The following is a 17,499-nucleotide window of genomic DNA, read 5'->3' on the forward strand; positions in this document are numbered from 1 at the left end:
GAAGAGCATGGGAGGGGAGAACAGGGAGAGATGAATCTATAATGATAGGCAGAGGCTAGGTCAGCAGGGGTGGTAAGTTCTTAGACTTTATCCTATATCCTAAGGGAAGTCATTGAAGGAACTGACATGACTTTGGAAAAGTCACTTACTCCCTAGCTCCAATTCCTTTCCCACACTTCAGCTGCGCTACAAACAGCACGACCAAGAAACTGTGGCAATTGGCTGGACCAGGGTAGTGGCCAGAGAGTGAGTAGTGACCAAGGAGGTCCAGGATTCAGTGAATGATGGGCTATAATCTGCTAGGGATGGGTAGGAGTCAAGGATGACCAGCTAGTTCTGGTTTGGGGACCTGGAAGGATGGTGGTGTCCTTCGCTGCGCTACCCAGCACTGGATAGATTCCTTTTTATACAAGTTGCTGTTCAGCTGCCTCCCACAGGGCACTGAACACAGTGTGTTCATTAACTCTTTTTTATGGCTTTTCTTCTCCCTCTGGCATCTTCCATATCAAGACCACTCCCTTCTTATCTTGGATCACACTTTTCTCTGACAGGCCTATTTCACTCTTCTTCTTTGGGTTCACACCCACATGAACAATGTAAAAGAAAAAAAAAAAAAAAAAACCACAGTTTATGTGCTTCAAGTTTTCATCACTGTGTCCCTTGAGTGAAACCCACATATTTTGAGCCCCTTATATCAGCCAAGCACTAACATGCAAACAATTCCATCAGTTTTTCCGAGACAACAGATGTAAGGCATGCCATCAGACATTTCATGATGTCAGTGATCAATGAATTGCAATCAGTAATGGATACGAATCCAACTTATTACATCTTTTGTGCATTAAAAAAAAAACCTCACCCCTTTACATTTTAAAGGTAAATCATCTGGGACAGCATGATGGCACAGGAACTGGTGTCAGTTCTGGGTGTCTTCCATGTGGTCTTTCATGTACGTGCAGTATTTACAACATGCAATTTCACTACTTGAGGTTACCGGGTACTAACTTTATAATCCTGTGTAGCTACATGAAGGGGCTCGGAATATACTATATCACTATGTCCTAAGTAGTACCATGCCTGGATGAAGCATCAAAGTGAGAATGGTGAACTTAAAGGGCCTTTAAAACATCTTGAAGCAATAACAAGCCATAGACCGAAGCAGGGGTGTTTTTAAACATTACACTGGACTAAAACAATTGAACCAATTTGTCCTTTGTTCTTTTTATTGCATTCTTTATTACATTAATACTGTTTAAAAAGAAACTCAGAAGGTATCAAACTCTAGTACCAAGCTATACAAAGTCCTCCAACGGGCCTGCCTTGGACAGAGAGCGCGTTTCCTCAGGGCCGTGAAGGCTACTGAGCTCGCTCGCGCTGGCTCCCAGAGAAGTGACATGAAATCAAAGGTCTCCGGGCCGAGCCCCCGGCTGGCCCCGAGCTCTCTCTCTCTGGGAGGGACAATCCGACCAAAGTTTGCCAAGTTTTCAGGCAGGCCAGCCTGAGCAAGCAAATGCCGCCTTTTCGCTCCAGTGGCAGGCCCGGCCCGTGGGAGGTTCGCCTGGGAGCCTCCCGGCCTTCAAGGAATCGCCTGGCGAGGCGGGGGGCGCCGCGGGGACCGCCCCTCCGCTGGGCCAGAGGCCAGGGGTACCCGGCGCTCCGGGCCACAAAGAAAGAGGGCGCCAACGAGGTGTCGAGGGACCCTGGGAACTCAGGATCCTGTTCGGCTCCAAGTCCCCCCAGCGGCCCACCCCATCCCCAGCGGCCGCGCTCTCTCCCCGAGTCCGTCCCGGTCCACCGCGCTCCGGCGCCACCGCCGCCTCTGCAAGGCTTTTCCCTCGGATAGTTGTGTGTACTCGGCCGAGGAGGGGCTGCGCTGGCCGCGGGGCCCAGCCCTTCCCGCCGCGCCCGGGCCGCCCTTCCCGCTGGAGCCGGCTGATTGATGGCCGCGGCCGCCGGGTCCCCCGCCTCGGCTCGCCCGCGAGCCCGGCTGTGTGTTTTGGACGCGGCGCAGCGGGCTGCAGCCGTGCGACGCCCGGAGCGGGCAGCGCCGCCCTTCCTTCCCCCCGGGCTCGGGCGGCGGCGCGGCCGGGCGGGCGGGGCGCGGGCTCCGGGGCGGAGGGCGCGGGGAGGGGACGCGGGCAGGGACTCGGGCGGGGGCGCGGGGCCGGGCGCGCCAGGCCCGGCGGGGGGACGGAGGGCGGGGGCTCCGGGGCGGGGGCCGCGCCGCGCCTCGCGGGACAGGTTCGGCCGGCGGGGCGGCGCCCGGCTCGGGGGAATAATGAGTGTCTGTCAGGCCGTCCCCGGGTGACTGGGCGGGGCGGGGCGGAGGCGGCGAGGGAGGCGGGGGTGGCGGGGGAAGGGCGCAGGGCGGGGTGCGTGTTTGCGCGAGTGACTCGGCCGACCCCTTCGGCGGCTGCCTCCACCCAAGTGGGTGGGGACCCGCCCAGCCCAGGCGGCCGCGGCGGCTCCCTCTCCCCTCCCTGACCCTCCCACCCCGGGTCCCAGCCTCTACTTACCCGGCCAGCCCCGGGAGGCTCGCAGAGCGAGCGGCGCCGGCGTCATGTGACTGCCCGGAGTTGGTGCCAGGAGCCAGAGGGGAGCCAGGAGCGGAGCCGCGCGGAGCCGGGGCCCGATCCGGAGCGCAGCGCGAGCGCCCGCCGAGCCTAGCCGCGCCCGCCGCACGCGCGGCGTCCCCGTCCCCGTCCCCTGCGGCCGCTGCCGCCCACGCCGCTCGGACTGGAGCGCTGACATTACTGCGCGCTCGCGGGGTTCAAGGCAGCCCGGATCCGGGCCTTTATCTCTCGTCGGCCGCGCTCAGCACCGCGCCTCGCAAAGTAAGTCCCCTCTCCCTCACCTTCCCTGCCCGCCGCCCCTCTTTTCGGCTGGTCTGCCTTCATGTTTTCTCACGGAGGTGAGGGGCGCAGGGAATGGGTGGGGGGCGCCTGTGGGCTTGGGAAAGTGCGGCCGCTCCTCGCCGCCGGGGGAGGGGGCGGGGAGGGAGGCGCGGGGGAGGAGGCCCCCGGGATCGCGGCCGAAAGTGTGGGATCGGGGAGAGGCTCCGTGCGCTGCGGATGCGGGGGGCGGGGGAGCGAGGCCGGCAGCGCCCGCCGCGGCCCGGGGAGGCGCGGGCGGGGGCTCACCTGTGTGGTCCCCGGCCTCCGCCCGCCCGACCGCCCTCCCGCGATTCCCTCCAAAGCCCCAGAAATCTGTGCTGTCCGCGTGTGGCAACGTTGTGTGGAGAAAGGTAGCGCCGCGGCCGCGCGCTCCTGCTCCTCCCCCTCCTGGTCCCCCCCGCCTCACCCGGGCTCCCGTGTCCCGCTCCTCCCCGCCCTCCTCCCGCGCCCCCAGCCATCCCTCTCCCCGGACGGGGCGCGCGGTCGCTCGCCTGGCGGAGCAAACTTGGAGCAGCCTCCCGGGTCCTCCGGGAAGAAACTTGGGGCAATTCGGGCCTGGAGGCAGCATGCCATTCTCGGTCCTGGGAGTCCAGGAGCTGCCAGGGCGTCTGGATCCTCGGGGGCAAGAGAAAAGGACTGGCCGGGCTTGGAGAGTTCTCCTGGGGGCACGGAGAGAACCTGCCGCAGTGCCTCGAGCGGGGATTGCAGCGTGGCTGGAGGCGGAGAGTGCCTTAGGCAACTGGCTGCAGCGTTAGGTGCGGGTGGGACTGAGGGACCCATCCCTGGACCAGGACCCGTGGGACCTACCTAACATTTCAGAGTGGCTTTCTTGGAGATGGCAGATAAGACCTGGGATTGTCATATCCATTTCTTTGGCATGTAACAGGGAGAAACACTTTCCTGCTTTGAATTGTACAGCAATATACAGTATAATACTAGACGAAGAATGTGAGTGAGACTTATTTTTACTGTCAGATTAAACGGAAATTGGAAATTGCTCGCCTTCTTGTGTTTCACTAAAATAAACATCTTACACTGAATCACTAAATTTTTTACTAATTCGGAATTTATTTTTTCATTAATATCACTCAAGACACTTTAAATGTATTGGTTATGTTCTCACAAGAGTCTGGTATGTGGAGAAAAAGTAGGAAGGTATGAAAAGTATGAAGTGGTATTCTGACTTCATTTAGATTTAGTATCTGTAATTATTAAGCGAAATCAGGTGGGGAATAGGCCACCTGATTCATTATAGCTTTTTCCACACAGCAGTTTTGTGCTTTCCTTTTCTGAGTGCTTTATGTATGAATTTGAGGAGCATTTTTTATGAGAGATGCATCTGGATGATAATCTCTCTCACCCTAGGGAAACTTGACTTTAGGGGGAAAAAATCTGATAGCATTAACATCTCCGAAATTGCGAGTTAGTAAATATTGTTTAAAGAAAAAGTCCAAAAGTGATTTCTTCTGGCTTGAAACACAAGGTATGTTACTTGACCTTAGGCTGTTAATAGAAACCTGAAATAAGATGTTTAAGTTAAAACTCCTTAGAAAAACTGATTTCTTAATTTCTAGTCAGTGTGGTTTGCTGCAGAACTATTAGAAGAAGAAAAAAACTAACATGTTATTGGTAAGTTCAATGAAGGTACACTGGAAGGAACATTTGGCTTGCATGAAGAATGCAAATATAAGTCTCAATGTGAGAATAACAAAAGAAAAGTAGCTGCTTAGACCACAAAACCTTGTCAGATATAAAACAATGTAGCTTTGGAGAAAGCTATTGTTTTCTTCTCTGCAAAGTTTCTAAATTAAAACCCAATCTTGTTGCTATGGGTGCAGTGATGCTGGGTATTCTTTTTTGATTTTTTTTTAACCTGTAGTTATATCTACACATAGATTCTTAAATCTTTGATAATAGAAACATGAGTTAAACAGTCCTGGCTAACAAAGTAAAGAGAAATAATGGGAAAGGGACTGTGAATGGACTTTATTATCTTAAAAATACCTAAAGGAAAACAGACTTTTAGAATATCTTGTAAAAATTTGCACTGTACAGATTGTGTAACAATTTTGGATTAAATGAAAAGTCAGAAACAGAATCACATTCTCAAAAGGTGGATTTCTGTAGATGTGTATGCGTGTAGACAGCTCCATGCAACTGTCTGCATTAGAAGAAGACAGCGAAAATTTGGGGTGACTATAGATGTCCTACAGTCTGTGTCCTGGAATTTAGTTCTGTGACTATGGAAGGCTTAAAATTGGTCCTGTTGCAGTTATGTGGGATAACCGAGTTGTAATCTGAATTCTTAACAGCAGTGCTCTATCTTCATTTTCCTCAAGACGCGCTGAGGCTGACCGATCATCATTACCCTAACCCAGAATTTGATCAGGGCTAGGGACTTGCTTGCCATTGGGTTAGGGCAGAAAGGGACAAAAGAAATCAGGAGGGAGGCTGGTGTTCATTAGGAAGGGCTCTGCTGCCTGAATATGATAAAATCACATGTTCACTTATGATGTTTACTGTATGTGGCAGCTCCTATTTGTAAATAGGGCAGGTCCCCTGTATAAAGCTGGTGTTATTATTCACACCCATAGAACAAACACCTCCACCCCCCTGTTGTTGTCTTAAAAAACTCCAGCTGCTCATGAATATAGGGTCAGGGAGGGCCGGCTAAATGTTTCTCTGTGCTTTCTCTCCAGCACAGCCAGCAGAGCTGTTTCCTGTTCTTTGTTTCAAGGCTGGGGTTTGCGTCATACATTCCAAGTGGCATATGTGTGCTCTTTCCTGTTTCAGGCTGTTTTCTGGTAGATCAGTAGCCCAGACCAGGCCGTGGTCCCTGCCCCTAAACTCCATATCCCCACCCAGGGAGTTATCATGTCTCTACACACTTGCTATTGCTTAAGATGCCTGTGTTATGTCATAATGAGAAGTCAGTTAACCTTTTTACATACACCCTTTGCCCCACTGTATTTATATGGGTGAGTAAATACTTTTACCTTCTTAATTTTTCATTGCCAGATTGTGATTTTAAGAAATGTGTGTGCATATTGGCAAAGAAATCTAAAGGATGTTGTTTTTGTTTGTAATTCCCATGTTGAGGTGGATAGGGTGTTTGTTTTAAGATAGGCGTTTTGCCCTGAAGCTGTCAATTTTGGATCAGGATTAACACCTTACAGTTTAGAAGACCTTAGCATTCTCTGAAAGATGTGGCCCACCCTTGTTCACATGTAACACAGGCCACTCATGGCAGGCTTTGGTGGGTGGAGAATTTAAGCAGTCTTGGCAGCCTAGGCTGAGTTGAAAGTCTTGTTTATGTTTTGAAAGAGAAATCTTTAGAAAAATTACTGAAGCAAATCATAAGATACATTGAGAAAATCCCAGGATTATTTCTTTTTAAGGACAAAGATTTAAATACTGGCATAGTTTTTTAAGGACAAAGATTTTACTGTATTCTAGATCTGATTTCCAAGTCATTTTAAGAATAAAAACCTCAAAGAAAAGGAGAACTGGCAATAAGAAATTCATTTAATGATAATTTGGAAAATTTTAATCTTATAGTTTGAAAACAGAAGGAAAATGCTCCTGTTCTTTTTTTTCCAATGACAGCTTTTCCATAATTCTATTTTTTAAATAATCTGTCATTTGCAGGTTTATGAATTTCTGGGTAAACTATTTAAAAGCTACCTTAAATTATTTTTCTCTTGGTACTTCTGAACCAAATGGTTCTAACCATTTCTTTTCTAAAAGAAAACTTTTGTTAAGTTTCTTTTTTAAAGCTTTTTACTTGGGGGTTTTCTTTAAAATCTAAAGGAATTATCTACAATGTTATCTAATGGAATTAATTCAGAGTTGCTGAAGCAGCAAATCAAGCCCTATACTCCCTAAAATTGATGATAATAGTGTTTTGGTTTTAAATGTCACATCCTACCATAGTCTTTCTTTCTACTTAAAAGTATAAAATATGATATTAAGAAAGTTACTAGGATCAGATAGTAGGTTACTGATAACCATCCTTGAAAAGAAGATGAGAATTTTGCAAAGTCTCAATAAAAATTTTTCCTTTCTCCTCTGGGGAAAGCAAATTTGAAATATTAAGCTGATTTGTAGGACAAGAGGCCTTTAAACTGAAATTCATGATTAGCCCAAATTAAAGCAGGTTTTCTTATGGTTTAGTTGCAAAGATGTTAGTAACACAGCTAGATTTAATAGTCTTTATTTAGCTTTCTTCAAATCATTCTGTCCTTTCCTTTTTGTGGGGAGAGGGAGGTGGTTAATAGAGATGATTAGGTTCTAATTATCCTATCAGAAAAAAAATTCTGCAAGCTTTTAAATGCTAACCTAAATAACTGAGAAAAATTATACTATCTGATAGTTACTATAATTACAAAAAATGGAGAATAAAGTTTCATCTCTTGACCATGCACATCGTTATTACTAATTCAGTTACATTGAATCTCCAACCCCCCCTTTACATACTTGTGTTTCTTAGTATTTCCAAATCAGCATTTTTGCTATAAAATGGCAGTATTTCTTACTCTGTAGTTTCATACCCAGTTGTGTTTAAGAAAAACAAATATAAGCAACTTCATCTTTTAAATACTAGGAATTACATTATTCTGGAAATTGGGGTTTTTTTCTGAAGTGCTCCATTTATCACTGGGTCTAGCTTTTTTAAAAAAATCCCTGAAGTCTTAAAACAATCAATGTCTGGTTTGCTAATGTGTGATATTCTAGTCAAAATTCATCTTGGAATGAGTTGGAAGAGGATTATGATGGTGTTTGGCATTCTCATTTTCAAGCCTGATCTGTCCCTTTTTTGGACCCCGTTTCTCATCATAAGCAGTCATGCTGGAGCTCGAGACAGGAAACCAGACAGCAGTCTGCCCTGATAAGGGAGAGTATTGTCTAAAGGAGGTAGCCCTGCTTCCCACCCCCACCCCTAAACTCTCCTTCCTTGAAATTTAGTAGTAATAAAAGAGACACAATGCTGTAGACACAGTTTCTGAACCAGAACTAGGACTGTTTTCTCTCACAGAAAAAAATAAAAATAAAAAGTGTGTGTGTGTGTGTGTCTCATTTTAACTGGCCTATTCTGATTGTGGAATGTTACCGTATTCAATGGAACATTTAAAAAATTATCAGTATGCTATGTATCCCTTGGTCAGAGTGTATATAGTTCTTTCTTTAGCAAGACAGGTTGCTGGATGGAGGTTTTCGAAACTCCATTGTGTTGGCAGGCTGAATACATTATCATTTCCCCATCTAATTATTAAGGGGGGCTGGAGGCAGAAGTAGTAAGTTAAGTGGCCCTTCAGCTCATGCATTTCATGTAACCTCTGGGTTAAGCTCTTACCCTGATTTCCAGGAAGGGGGTGCTCCCTGAGGCAGATGCCTGCCAAGAGGACCTTGAAGGGCCCAGTTTAGTGTGGGACATACTCAGGGTAGTTGCCAATCTCTGGAAGTTTGGGGATCCCGCCAGGGATGGCCCAGAGCTAGTCTCAACCCAAATCAGTGGAGTTTGGCCAAATCTAGACAGAAGATATCTACTGGAAATTGAGGTCGGTCAGTGCATTCTACCCTGGAGAGCGACCTGTGAATCAAGTGTGGGTTTTTTCTCCTTTGGCCTATCTGCTACTTTCTACTCCTACTGTTCCTTGAGTCTCATCACTGAAATCCACTCCTGTATCTGTTCTCCTGCTCCAGTACCTCCCAACACTTTGCACCCCCAAAATACTTTCGTTAGTAAGGTCAAGTTTCTATTCTGCTTAGTTCTTCAAATGGGGGAGTTTTTCCACTCCCAAGCCTTCCGAAGTTTTCACATTTATTCTGCATTTTAGAAGATGATTTTTGAGGCTGGCTTTACTGGCCTCCAGACAGATTTTTCATGTGGGACACCTGGTATATAATCATCCCAAGGCTCTTGCCCTTAATCTTATCCTAGCATGTGAGAAGTGTAGTTTGACATCCATTCATTTATTCATCTCACAAGTATTTATTGAGTACCTACTTATTAGAGCTAATCTCACAGTATGTGCAATCATTATTCTGAGTTATGCCACAGGATGGAGTAGGTCTGCAGTGATCTAACCTGAAAAGGCATTTTGAAATCTTAATTGCCTGCTGGAACCTCCCCACAGCACTGCTCAACATGGGCCAGAGCGGCAGTGCTGCATATCCACACCCTCCGTACTTGGGGAGTGACCCCACTAGTCCCAGAGCCCGGGCTCTGAAGCAGAACAGAAAGAGTCCTAGGTGTGCAGGCAGGAACACTTCTGTTCTTGGCTGCAGCTCCAACCAGCTCTGCGAATTTGGGCAAGTCATTTCACCTCTGTTCCTCCATTTCCTCATTTCTAAAATGGGGATGAGGACCTGACCTCTCCACCTTTGTACAGTTATTATGAGGATTTCCGTATTTACTTCGGTAGAGCTGCCAATTTTTCTCAGCAGTTTTATGGACAATTGCAGGTGCATTGGCTAGGAAGAATAATAGCCTAATTTGGGGCCTTCAGAATGTGTCTTTTGATCTTGCGTCCAGGCATGCACGCTAACAGAGAGGGTGGGCAGCAGGGGCCAGTTGCGAGGAGTGCAAATCGTTGCTACCGTAAATAGACTGTCCCTGTGTTCCATATTCTTTAGGGACCAAGCTTTCAGCAGAAATCACTATCCCGCTCTTACTGTTTGTGGTGTAATGTTGTCCTCTGCCTGGGGAGGTGGTAGAGTGTGATCTTGGGCGCCTCTGTGTTTCAGTGTTCTCATCAGAAAAATGGGAAGGTAGTACCCACCTCACAGGCATTAGATAACACAGTCCCTGTAAAGAACAGCACCTGGTGGTTGTCAGTCATGAAGGTGGTGGGGATCCACAGGAAACCTGTGACAATGCGTAGCCCTTGGCTTGGTCAACAAAAGTATACTTCTTTATAACCCAGTGTTTGCCCCCCACACGCACCCCCTCTCTCTGCAATTGCCTCCTCTCCTTCCCCTCCTCCTCCTCCTTCCTCCCTACCCCGATCCCATCTGCCTCTCTCTCTTGTTCTATTTTAGATTTTAGAACAGAGTAGAGACCTTGACACTAGACTTGTTTAGAAGACCTCACTGGGTGGATAGTAAAAAATTCTTCGAGGATGGTATGATAAGGTCTCTAGAGGATTCTTTGAGGATGATTCTGATAAGGTCTCTGGAGGACCCTTGCGAGTCAGGGTTAAGGTTAGGGGCAATAATTTTTTTTTTTTTTTTTGAGGAACTTTGATCTATGTTTTCTATAGGTTTAGGCCCTTTCTCACCCCCATTACTCACTTAAGGGAGATTTCAAGTGCATTCGATGGGAAAGGGAAATGGCTGTAGAACTCCTACTATGGGCTAGATTATAAATTAGCTCCTTGGGCCTGAAAACTTCACAAGCCTGATCTCCTTTGAGGAGTGGGGAGAGAGTCCTCTAAGGAAGGAGGAGGCTTGTCTGCCCTTCAGGTGCTCCCAATCCTGGTGGTGGTACGGGACGTACCACTGAGAGAGTTAAAGGGCCCCCATGTCTAGGTGAGAAGAGGCAGCCTCAGCTCCAGGAGCCATCAGCTGGCTGCACAGAGCAGAGAGGGCCTTCAGCTGGTCTTTGAAGAATTAGGAGGATTTAGATAAGCCGGAAGGGGAGGGGGGCATTCCACGCCGGTTGCCCAGCATCAGGGCCAAAAATGAACAAAGACATAGGGTGGGGAGGGGGGAGACAGGGCAGCCAGCACGAAGGACACTTGTTGGAGCAGGGGGCACATGGTTGGAAGTGGGGTCCCCAGCATGGGTGATGGACCCACTATTGGCCCTGGGGATCCTGTTGGAGGAAGGTTTGGGAGCTTGGGAAGGACTCAATGAGAAAAGGACTGTGGAAAATGTAGGTGGCAAGGGGGTCGGGATGAATTGGAGGGGCAGAGGGACTGGAGGTGGGGAGACCAGTGAAGGGAAAACCCCAACAACAGTCGTGAGGCACAGAGGGCCTGGCCCCCATGGCAGTAGTAGAGATGGGAAGAAAAGGAGGTGAGGAAGGCTTCAAATATGGCCTCTAGGTTTCCATGGGAATGCCCAGGAAATAGGGTGAGTGAGAGGTGGGGAGGGGCAGTCTTTGGAGGCAGGAGCAGGAGGAGGAACATCTGGGTTGGGGCTGAGTTAAATAGCAGTGGTTCAAATTGCTTTTCTGTTTCTTTTTTGTTTACCTCTGAAGGGAGAGGGCAGTGCTACTGGTGGTTTTGTATCAGGGTTCAGTGGCTCTGTGAGCTGCATTTTAACGGAGAATCCTCAGGAGCGCCTGCCATTCTTTCTGGTTCTTTTTAAGGTTCCAGTCGTCCCTGTTCAGGCCGGAATTTCCAGGAACTGGCTGCTGCCTGGAGCCAATTGGTCCCTCCCAGCCTCCCACTCCCTCCAGGGTGGGGCCCCAAGGGTGGAGGCCCCTTAGGGCGGAGCAGGGTGGGTCCCCAGTGATAGGGAGGGCACCAGCAGAGAGGCCCGTGAGAGGAGTGTGGCCTCACGCAGCCCTTCTGGATTTGATTATATAATGCTTCACAGAAGAGAACTGTGAGGGCTTAGGCGAGGCCTTGTGAGATACGCACACAGCAGGATTAGACGTTATGGGTATTTTTCAATTTATCTTGGGTTGCTTGCTTTTAAAACTAAAACACAAAATTGTCAGAGAGCTTAAAGAAGGAAAACAAGTGTGTAACCCTAGTAAGGAGAATGATTCGAGTTTGCTAAAATTTCCTTAAGAAGATGTGTGGAACACTACCAACCAGGTGGCCTTGAACTTTGGGAGGTGACCAAAACAGTAGTGAGGGTTTGGCTTTCCCCCCATGCCCACCCCTGCTTTGCTGGGCCTGGGTCTGTAAACCTGTAGGGATATTGCTTGGTTGTCACCTTTGCACCTGTCCTTATTTACATGCAAAATCAATTGCTTCACTTGGTCTTTCCGAAGTACAGGGTGTGGGCAGAATCTTATCTGAAGCCATGTCCTGTTTGGACAAGTTGGACTTGCCTTGGCAACTCTCCATAGGGTGGAGCAGATGGGTGGAGGCAGGAAAGTAAAATTGGGTGGCTTGTTAGCAGAGAGAGCAGAGAGGGCGGATTGTTTGCTCACTGGATCATTATATTTCATCTGAAACGAAATAATTAACTTCTTTTTCATCTACAAAACACATTCATGAAAAATAACTAATTCATGAGGGGCAAAGATTTAGAAATTTCGTGGAAATTTTTTCTCCTTTCAAACCAGCAATAGAAGACTGAGGTAGGTGAGAGCCTTCGAGTGGTACGAGTGGTACAGTGGTACGGGACATTTCCAGGTAGGTGCCAGCATTGAGCTTTTCTTAAAGGAGCCTCCAACTTAAAAATGCCTACTTCCTTCTGTTGCCTGTCCCCTTGTATTTCTGGCCTGGGCAACTGCCATTAAATATTATTCAGCTCACTGGGAGCTTTTGAAAGAATTTGGGTACAGAATTGAAGAAAGAAAAATTTTCCTGGAAAGGAAGTTTAGCTACAGGGAAGTTTCTTGCCTGCCTGGCCCTCCTGCTGGCCAAGAATCACACACGCACACGCACACCATACGTGTACACGCATACACAATACACAGGCACTCACCCAGAGACTGATCGTTTGTTTATTTATTTATTTATTTATTTATTTATTTATTTATTTATCCCTGAAGTTCCTTTGGGGAATGTAGACTGGGGGAGGTAACATTGCCTCCTCTAAAAATCCAAACACTTACAGAATGAAAGGGGGCACTTAAAGATGGTGCATTGGTTTGATCATACTGTTTTTCTCCTTCCAGACACCTGGCTGAGAGAGGCAGGTAATTTTTGGAGCCTTAGGGTCAGGCCAGGTTGGGGGAAGATAATGCAGGGACCCTTTCAGGAAGTGGGGAGAGAAATAAGGATGTAGAAAGGGGAATCAAAAGGGAGAGGAGAAGGGAGAATGTCAGAGGCGGGTCTCCTCGTGTCCCCAAGAAACAGGGAAGAAGCCTTCTGATACACACATTCTCTCTCCCTCTCTCTCCACCTGTCTCCCCCCTCCCCCTCCCCCCTCCCTCCTGCTTCTGAGGAAGGGGCAGTCGTGTGTGTGTGTGTCTCAGCTCTGCAGCTCATTTGTACCCACCACCCCCACCCTATCCCTACCCCCATCCCCCGACCCCCACCAAAGCAATCGTCAGCAGGCCTCACCAGGGACTGACTAGGACTCTGAAGTGTACCTCTGTTGCTTCTGAAACTTCATGGAAATGATTCACCAAGCTTTTTAACATATAACCACACAGTTTCACATTTTGACAGAAATCTGACCCTTATTTTGACATCTGAAAAGTAAGTCAGAAGTATAACTGGAGGGAGTGTGAAGGGAAATCTCTTTCTTCCTTTTTGAAGAAAATTCAGTTTTACAGTCCCTTCCCAGCAGAATAACATAGCTGGGGGAGATGTGGCACTTCCTCAACTTACAGAAAATTATTTTGGCGATGGCGATGTTCCTTTATTTTTGCTTTTGGCATCTTGATAACTTGTAAGTTTAAAAAAAAAAACAGGTCTGCCTTTTTTCCTCTGTCTTTTTCTGTTTTGGTTTTTGCTGGTGGGTACAGGGACCGAACCCTGGATCCTCTCTCTTTTAAATGTAGTTTTGTTGTCCTGGGATTGCTTAGTTTAGCTTTAAAATGTGTTTCTGCTAAGCTAGTTAAATATAATTAAGATGTAAATGTGTTTATGATTGGAAAACAGTTGTAAGAAAAACTGGACCACATTCGGGGCCTCTTCATTTCTGTGATACCCACTTCAAATAGTTAACAGAATTCCTGAGCCTGGTTAAAACCCACTAGGTTTAAAGACCCTGGGGTTGGCAAACTCAGTTGACTGCCAGTGCCCTAGTCTCTAATACCTGTTTTAGTGCGCCACCTACTGGTTCTACTTATTATTGCTGTCAGTGCTGTGTAATAAGTTTTCTAAATCATTTGTGCTTTATTTAGCATTCTTTTAAAAAGATGGCTGCCCAGAGCACTGAGCTACCCATGGGTAACAAAGGCCACCAAGTTTAGGGACTCTAATTCTTCCAGTGCTCAAGTTACTTCTCAGTTATGGGAGACACTTTGGAGACATTGCAGTCACTCTTTTCTGATTCTAGACCAGCACCCATCAACAAAGTCAATACCAATGACAAAAGTGTCTATTCAAAAATATGGATGGGATATAGAAATTTTTTTGCAAATAAATAAACAAAAGCCTGATTTATGTTAATGTGCTTGATTCTGTTCCTAAGTTCGGTTCCTTTCTACCTCAGCTTCTCTCTTGTTTTTATTAAAATTTTTAATTATAGAATTAATAAACTTAAAAATTAGCAGATCTATATAAAGCTGTGCCAACTCCACTCCCCAAGATGCTCTTGCTAACAGTTTAGGGTGTCTCATTCTAGGCATTTTCTTTGCATGTCTTTCATCTCGTTTCATATCTTGTGACTATCACTAAAAGTATAATCATTTAAAAGTTATTTTAGAAGCTACCAAATTAAGAACAAAGAGCTGTTAGACATGTGGATGGACAGTGAATTTGGTCCTGTTCATCACATTTGAATTTCACACAGACTTTTTTTTAATTGTCCAGTGATGTGTTATTTAATTAGGAGTTTCAGAATGAAGTATTCTATCATTCCTTCTTCGTTTATTACCTGAAATACTTATAATGAGAAATTTCTCTTAGTCAACATTTGGATTACTTTGAGTTACAGTTTTGAGCAAATAAATATACCTATAATTTTTTTTTAATAAAAATGAATCAGGCTTTATTAGGACCAATGTTTTATATTAGACTTTATGTTTTTCTCATGATTACAAGTCTTGCAAAGCACCAATTTCCTTAAATTTAGATAAAACATAAAAAAGAATAATCATAAGTAAAATAATGTCTTAAAATAATAAAAGATATAGTAGGTTAATGTGTCATTCATTTCTAAATGGATTCTGTAGTCATCGCTATAGGCATTAGACAAAGTCATTAAAAGGTATATGAGCTAAATGGTAGTTAAAATTTGAACCAAAAGGAACTCCAGAGTCCATCGTCTTAATTTATTCTACTGTGCTGCGATTACTGATGCCGAAGGTGCAAGGTGCAGAGATGCTAGCCTAGCTCAGCTCAGAAGCCACTGCGGTAGCACAGTGTGAAGGGACAAGCCCCTGTAAGAGTTCTCACGCAGGATGTAGACAGCTGGTAACTTTTAAACTGAATTTAGTCTGAGTTTTATTTAAGGGTGAAGGCTAGGTATGTTATCGAGGAGGTGAATAACGACATTGCCCCAGGAGTTGGAACCAACAAATTTTGTGTTGTGTGTACAATATGTATATCCAAAAATTGTATGCATATTTGTTGCTATAAAAAATTTAGAGGGCAAAAGGGTTTGCTGGTTTTTGTTTGTTTTAATCTCATTTGGTTGTCCGAAAACCTTGAGAAGTAGGAAAAGGAGGTAAGGTATAGTGGTCTGCATTTTACATGTGAAAAGAGTTGCTCCACGGTAGGACTAGCTTGCAGTCTGCTTGAGTCTCAAGACCAGGGCTCTTTCCCTATACACCTGAGAATGTGAGTGCTTTATATAGAAGGTTTTGCATCAAGATACTGTGTGAGAGTAAATTCAATTTCAAAGGCTGGAGTGGGAGGGAGGCTGCAGCCATGAGTCAGGGCTGCTAAATGATCTGACCTCACTGATGCGACTAGGAGATCTTACATCTTTTGTTTATGGTCCGCTGTGGGGCACTGGACAACAATTCTTAGAACCATGTCCATCTGTACAGCTGCTAGGCTGGGAACTGGTTAATAATAGATCCTAAGACACAAAGGCGTTTTCATCGTTCATTATGAAATCATGCATTTTTCACCAGCTGTTGGGGTTTGTTCTTGTGGGGATACACAAGAGGGTGGTAGCACCATTGATTTGAGCAGCCTGGTATCAAATTGTGTTCGCAGATTATAATACAACCTACATGGAGGAAAATATAATTTTGAGGTCAGGACCTTATGTTGAGTTATTGATGAAATTCACATGTTTTCATGAGATCCGGAATGGGCTTTCTTCAGTGAAGCAATGGAGCACAAGAACTACACAGCATTACTTCCATAATTGTATGTGAAGATGTCTTGGCTTAATGTAGACTAGTGTTAGAAGTAGATTAGTATAGAACACAGAAGAAAACAGGATAACAAGCAGAAGAACAGGCAGGATCAAGGTAGACTTTTCCTTTACATTAGAATAATTTCCTAATGAGAAATTGAAGTGAAAACAAACTAATATTCTTTATATATAAAAAGTACTTAGAAAACAATAGAGGTGGGGTGGGGGGTTGATGACTTGAATAAGCATTTCTCAAAAGAAATGTAAACAGTCCATAAAGACAAAAAAAAAAAAAATCCAACTTTAATAATTAAATCAATTTAGAATAAAAATAATTTGCCATTTTGAGACTAACAAATTGGCAAAATTTTTATTAAAGATAATACATGTTGCTGTTAGAAATTTGGAAAACAGTTTCTATTTTATTAATGAAAATAACAAACCGTCTTTGTTGGATGATACATCAAATGCTTTGGAAAATGTACATGTATCTTGCCCAAGAATTTCCCTTCAAAAAATGTGTTCTAAAAATTAATGAAGGATGTGCAGGAGGATATAAGTATAGAGGAACTCATTGCTGTTTGTAATAGAGAAAATTTAGAAGCACCCTAAGTGCCCAGTAAAAAGGGATAAGTTAAATAAACTGGTTTGTTCACAGAGTAGCACACTGAATTTGATGATGTAAAACCATACTTTCTATGGATGGACCTTGAGAGAATTATATTAAGTGAAACAAGTCAGACACAGAAAGAGAAATACCACATGTTCTCACTTATTGGTGGGAGCTAAAAATTAATATATAAATACACACACACACACACACACACACACACACACACACACACACACAAACCGGGGGGGGGGGGAAGAAGATATAACAACCACAATTATTTGAAGTTGATACGACAAGCAAACAGAAAGGACATTGTTGGGGGGGAGTGGGGGAGGGAGAAGGGAGGGAGGTTTTGGTGATGGGGAGCAATAATCAGCCACAATGTATATCGACAAAATAAAATTTAAAAAAAAAAAAAAAAAAAAAACCATACTTTCTGAAATAGCCTTTTCCCAATAAATTGTTAAGTGAAATTATAGGTACTAAATAGTCTGTATACTATGATCCCATTTCAAAAGAGGGTTTAGTAGGATAAAAACAAAAATATCAATGATGGTTCTAGGTTTTCTTTTTGATAATCTTTTTTTTTTTCCTGATTTTTTTGTAATGACCGTAAGGGAAAAGGGAAAGGTTTTTAATAATCATATGTACTGTGAACTTCTATTGAGTTGCGCAGCAATCCCAAGCAAGCTTTGCTGCTCAGAGGGACTGTACATATTGTTCCAGAAATGTCAGGTTTTATGTATTTGAGTTAGAAATGCTGGTTGGCTCTCATCTGCTTATGACCATGGAGTCTGGTTTTAATTATATAAAATGGCATCTTTCATAGGTAAGTGAAACAAATTCCAGCCATTCCCCGGGGCGGAGAGAGAACAGTGGAGAAGC

The 17,499-nt window shown here is 45.1% G+C and overlaps 1 protein-coding gene across 3 annotated transcripts in view; it reads left to right on the forward strand.

Moving 5' to 3' along the window:
• The first annotated feature begins 2,398 nt into the window (after positions 1-2,398).
• KLF3 (KLF transcription factor 3) overlaps positions 2,399-17,499 on the forward strand; it is a 35,060-nt gene continuing 19,959 nt past the window's right edge. For 2 of the 3 annotated variants that reach the window (XR_010024444.1, XM_063108002.1), the window contains exon 1: positions 2,399-2,834. The gene's annotated coding sequence lies outside the window, so the exon portion shown is untranslated. Of the gene's footprint in view, positions 2,835-12,026; positions 12,154-17,499 lie in introns of those variants that run through there. The other variant, XM_063108003.1, reaches the window with a different exon arrangement.

Source organism: Cynocephalus volans, chromosome 9 (assembly GCF_027409185.1).
Source record: "Cynocephalus volans isolate mCynVol1 chromosome 9, mCynVol1.pri, whole genome shotgun sequence".
NCBI classification, from domain to species: domain Eukaryota; kingdom Metazoa; phylum Chordata; class Mammalia; order Dermoptera; family Cynocephalidae; genus Cynocephalus; species Cynocephalus volans.